This window comes from Peromyscus maniculatus, chromosome 2 (genome assembly GCF_049852395.1).
Source record: "Peromyscus maniculatus bairdii isolate BWxNUB_F1_BW_parent chromosome 2, HU_Pman_BW_mat_3.1, whole genome shotgun sequence".
Taxonomy (NCBI): Eukaryota; Metazoa; Chordata; class Mammalia; order Rodentia; family Cricetidae; genus Peromyscus; species Peromyscus maniculatus.
In genome coordinates, this window is record NC_134853.1 from 119,278,467 (window position 1) to 119,284,063 (window position 5,597).

At 48.5% G+C, this 5,597-nt stretch overlaps 1 non-coding gene and 1 pseudogene across 1 annotated transcript; both read right to left on the reverse strand.

Annotated features, from left to right (window-relative positions):
• Positions 1 to 5,597, reverse strand: LOC121827498 (rho GDP-dissociation inhibitor 1 pseudogene; annotated as a pseudogene).
• On the reverse strand, positions 2,451 to 2,523 carry Trnaa-agc (transfer RNA alanine (anticodon AGC)). Its single transcript has one exon. It is a non-coding gene; the product is annotated as a tRNA-Ala (tRNA).

A 5,597-nucleotide genomic window follows, 5' to 3' on the forward strand; every position in this document is an offset into this window, starting at 1 on the left:
CTAGAGACCACAGGAGCCTGTGGGCGGAAGGAGGAGAAGATCGGGGAGGAGCCTGTCAGCACTTTGGTTTGGGGTGGGGAGAGATATGTTGGCCTTCTGTTTGTCTGTCATCCCCAACTCCCAGCCAGGCCGCCCTTCCATTCTGTTCCCATGGTGACGTTTCATTCCCATGGCAGGTAGTCTGTCTTGTCATCATCTGTGAAGTGGGACTTGATATTGTAGCTGCCCCAAGCAAACATGTCTCTGGGGGCCACCTCCATGGTGGTCAGGAACTCGTGCTCCTCAGCCCGGAGCCCAGAGCCTGGACCACGTAGTCAGTCCTGTCAATCTCACGGCCTGTCCTGTATGTGTGCTGGGTGTACGCCATGCCTGACACAATCTCCGTTCACCTGGGAAGCGATGTTCCCCCTTCTTTTGGCACAAATGACTGTTTCGTGAAGCTCTCCAGACCGTCTGTCCCATGCGGTACCAGAGGACCTGGAGAGGTCGGTTGGGTCGCAGTGATGTTGGAGACGTTGGGGGTCTGCAGAGACAGCTGCTTGGGCCAATAGGGCCTCCGTGTACTCGAGCAGGAGTTCATCATCCTTGTCCAGTTCCTGGATCTCTTGGACTGGGGGCCCTCATCCTCTGCTGCTGTCTGGGCCAGCTGCTCAGTGGGGGGCTCCTGTTCTGTGTTGTTCTCCTCTGGCCTGGGACACCAGAGACTCGGCCACCACACTTGTGCTCCTTCTCCTGTCTCAAAAGTCTTGACTCTCAACTAGCAAGAAATAAAAACCCTAATCCAGGGTGAGGTACCCTTTTTCTTTCCCGTGTCTTAATTTTCCCAGTCTTTCTATTCTACCTCACTTTCCCCATTTGGGACTTTGATTTTAGGGGTTAGTGGTGGCTGAAGTTTCATTTTCTTCTTCTTCTTTTTTTTTAATTTAAGATTTAAATTAAGGTTTGTCTTCTCTTTTTATGTGTATGTGTGCATGTGTGTGTCAGTGCCTTGAGACGCCAGAAGAGGGCATCGGATCCCCTGGTGTTGGTGATATAGGCAGCCACCTGATGTGGGTGCTGGGACGTGAACTCAAATCCTCAGCAAGATCAGCAAGCACTCAATCCTGGAGCCATCCCTCCAGCCTTGAAGTTCCATTTTCTGAATCTTCGTGGTGGACAAGAGTCAAAGTCTGATTCCAGGGGGACCTGAGAGCTCAGAGGATGCTGCGTTCACTTGCTGATGAGAGCCTCCCGTTTTTAACCAAGAATTGTGACTATTCCAATGAAGCTCTTATGCAATTATAACAGAAAACAGATTTATGCTGAGCTGCAGAGGAAGCAACAGCAATAAAAATCCAACGCACTAATGTAGCCTCATTCACGATCTTGTTTTGCTGGAATTTAATACTTGCACACAGCAGGGTATGGTCCTGGCTGTTCTGAATGCTTCCTGCCTCCCAGAGACCCAGTCTCTGCAAGAATTTGTCTCCTGAAAACAATAGGCAGTTCCGGCAGTGGGAAGCAATGCTAGAATATGCCAGCAGTAATACTCTCTTCTCATCCTCCCCAAATTAAAACACACAATTCAGTTGTGTCTGGGAACATATGGGCTCTCCCCAAATCTATTGTTTGAAGTGTTTTTAGTCGTAGCTAATTGCTGAGAAATTACCATGAAAACAACCTAAGACAACACTCACAAATTCCCAAGGCAAGAGCTTGAAGGTCACCCAAGGTGAGGGGGTTGAGATGGATTGAGGTCACTCTCTCCTTCACCCACATATGCCATTGTCAATCAGAGCGCCTCTTACCTCTCTGCCCCAACCTTAGAGGTGGAGGGAGGCCTCTGTGCTCAGAGCAGAGCCCAGGCACACCACGAGCAGAAAACGCAGGAGCTTTTAGGGAGACGGTGATTTGTCCATGTCCATCTAATGCTAAATTGGGGCCATGGGAGAGAAGGGCCTGTTCTTTCCGGAGCCTTCTTCCCAGCAGCACTTGAGTCCTGCTCCTGACATTCTCCCCTGGGTGTCAGGAGTGCAGGACTGTGTTAGAAGGAGGTTTTCACGCATGCTCAGTCTTGCTTTTCCTTCCTCTGCACAGTGATTTCCCCAGCTCAGCACAGCCTTGCCTTGGCTACTTGCCTGGATGTCCTCCATGTCTCTCCTTTCCCAGGGTTCCATCTTCTCCAGGGTTCCAGTCCTTGAGTCTCTTTAAAAGGTTTCTTCTCTCTCTCTCTCTCTCTCTCTCTCTCTCTCTCTCTCTCTCTCTCTCTCTCTCTCTCTCTCTCTCTCTCCTTTCTCTTATACCTAGAACCATCAAGGCTTCTAGGAACCCTTTGATCCCAATAACTTCGACACTTTGTCGCTTAAATCTCCCCACAGATCCAGTGCATGCTGACTTTGTTGTTAAATTCCAACTCAACGACCAACCCAAAACAATTTTTTTTTTTTTTTTTTTTTTTTTTTTTTTTTTTTTTTGGAGCTGAGGATTGAACCCAGGGCCTTGTGCTTGCTAGGCAAATGCTCTACCACTGAGCTAAATCCCCAACCCATCCCAAAACATTTTTAATAGAAGTCTAAATATCACTTAGTCTAAATAATTTGCATGTCAGTATTTATTTGATTTGGGTACACTTTTCTAAATATCAGGGACTGGCAAGAAATAAAAATTTAAATTTGTCGTTATCATCATCATATTTTTTAGTTTTTTGAGACAGGGTCTCACTGTGTAGTTCTGGCTGTCCTGGAACTCCCCATGTAGAGACCAGGTTGGCCTCAAACTCACAGAACTTCTGTGTCTGCCTCGTCTGTGCTGGGATTAAGTGTGCATCACCATGCCCAGCTTATTAATTTTTTTTTCTTTTATGTTCTAGAAAGGCTATCTCCTAAAAGCTAAAAAGTTTAGGTTGCCTTGGTGGGGCACACTCGTAATCCCAGCTGGCAAATGGGAGGTGAAGGATCGAGAGTTCAACATTGGTCGTTCTCAGCTATATTAAGTTCAAGACCAGTCCAACCTGGGGCTCCAGAAGACCCCAGTTCAAACAATAACAAATAAAACATCTGTAAGATAGAACACTTCAGACTGGAGGCAATCAATGGCACATGCTGATGTGGAGAACTCTGTCTCTGTTCTCTCCATCAGCAGCAGGCCCCGGGTTCTGCAAGCTAAGCCATTGTGCTGGAAGCCCTTCCTAACTAACCTCTCATAACCAACTATGGCTAGGCTGCCCCTCTCCCTGAGTCCCTCGGAACTGGACTCCGTGTGTTCTAGTGGCCCGCCGGCTCCCCTTTGGCCCCAGGGTGCTGCACAGCCCACCCTGCCCGACCTCTCTAGTGCACAGGAGCACCCATCCAGTCCACAGTGAGGCTCTCTGCAGCCCTGAGAGGGGCAGGGCTGGGAAAGGCTACCTGTGACTTCCTCTCTCTCCTGAGGCTGCTTCCTTCCTTCCTGAGTTGAAATTGGTGCTAAAGAGGTGATGGTAGAAGCAGGCAGGATCAGGGATCAAAAGCCATCGCTCAAGAGACCGAGCACTCCTGAAACAGGGTTTGCATTTAGATTTCCCTCCCCCGCCACGGGGAAATCAGATTAGGAGTGCAGAGGGGTTGGCTTTTCATTTTCAGAAATCTGATTTCTAAAGTGCTTGTCTAGGACACAGTAGCTTGTCCTTGTCAAATACCGGCTTGACTCAGAGTGTTTCGAGGTGGCAGTCCACTCTCTCCTGCCGCCTCAGCAGTCGGCCAGGAGGGGGCCGGTCCTCACAGACAGCAATGATTATGAAGCTCTGGCCAGTGTGCAGCTGCCTCTGAGGGACTGCCAATCTTCCAGGTCTTACTAATGCAGCTTTTCAGTGACTGAGGGCCTAGCCACCAAGAGGGACAACTTCCTGGAGGAGATGGCAGATGATATGAGCAATTCTCAGATAGATGGAAATCACACACACACACACACACACACACACACACACACACACACACACACACACATATTTTACATATATGGGTATTTTGCCTGTGTATATGTCTGTGTACCATGTATATGTGTGGTGCCCAAGGAAGCCCGAAGATGGCTTAGGATCCCTTGGGACTGGAGTTAGAGTGCTCATACTCTCTGAGCATCTCTCCAGACCCAGGCCCTGGGTTAAACAATCTCCTTTGCCTTGATTTTACAACTTGCTTTGGCTAGGCTTGTGCACACATGACTCTGTGCACTGGAATCTCCCTGGTTGGATCATGACAACTCTTGGTCTTCAGCCTTGTTCTTGCCGGCATTAGGTAATGCACGCACTTCATTCACAGCTAACAGACATTTTTAGAGAACTTTTTTGTTGCTGGGAAGTTCAGTTTCTTTTTAGCTGACTGGCTAGTGCACATTAAGTGAAAAATATTGGCCAATGCCTCCTTCTGAGTAATAGACTTAGTCAGAGGTATCCAGATGTGTGAGAAGCAGGAGCAGAGCCCGTGGGCTTTGTTTTAGAGAGTTGCCACAGGTTTCCTGTAAACAGATGTCTCTCCGAAGTACTAAAAATGTGTTCTACTTGTGAAGATCATGTTTATGCACCTTGACATGGTAGGTGGCACATGCCTGTAATCCCAGCAAGTAGCAGGTTGAGGCAGAACTTTGTGGCTAGCCTGGACTTCAGAGTGAGACCCTATCGTGTCTGAACTTTATAATACAAAGGTCTAAAAATGTCCTTGCAGACTCTCTACAGATCTTAATCTTTAAACTTCCCACTGACCCTGCCCACGGGAAATAGTTTTTAGGCAAATCATTTCATCCCAGGGAGCTTAGTTTATTCTTGATTGGAAATGAGATCATGTCTTTTACAGCTAGTGGCCCTGGGCTCCTGGACATGGTGACCTTTCCCAGTACATCGGTATTCTCCCCTGCTAAGGCTGCTATGATCTTCAACAGTATAACCACTGTGAACTGCAGGGCAAGTGACAGACTAGGAGGGCTAAGAAAAAGTTGCCAGCGTCATCAGACATGACCAGCAAATACCCATTAACTATGGAGGGACCTGGGAGATGAGAGTTCATTTGATCTTGACTGTCTCCTCTAGGCCATCATGGAGGCAAGGCTAGACCAGCATGGGCTATAGAGTGATAACCTGTTTCAAAAATCAAAACAAAACGAACAACAGTTTCTCTGACAAAGCCACTAGGAGCTAGGGCAGAGGCGAGGCTGCAGAGCAGTTCAAGGGCCTGTATCCCTAGAGGTAGGCTTTCTCTCAGAAAGAACCAGTTGCCAGGGAAACAGGTGTAGCGGGCACTGAAGGCCTTCAGTGGTAGAGCCAATGGTTCAACTTGATTCTAGAATTAGTGGCTTCAGAATTTGCAGTTTCCTGAAATGGGGTACAGTGGCTTGTGGGGGTGGTTGTCTGTGCTTTACCCTGAAGCACCGCCCTTAGTAGGCAGCAGGTACCTACTAGGTACCTACCCCCCCCCACCCCTGGGCATGGCCAAAGGGGGACCCCTTAAGACCTGGAATGTGTAAGTGCTCATTCTCTTGGCTACCTCGTGGTCTTGGATGCTGGTACTGCGGACCAAGGCAGAGTTCTCCAGAGAACTGCATTGGACTTCGTCCCACCCCTCCTGGATCCTGCGACCAACTCCCTTATACAT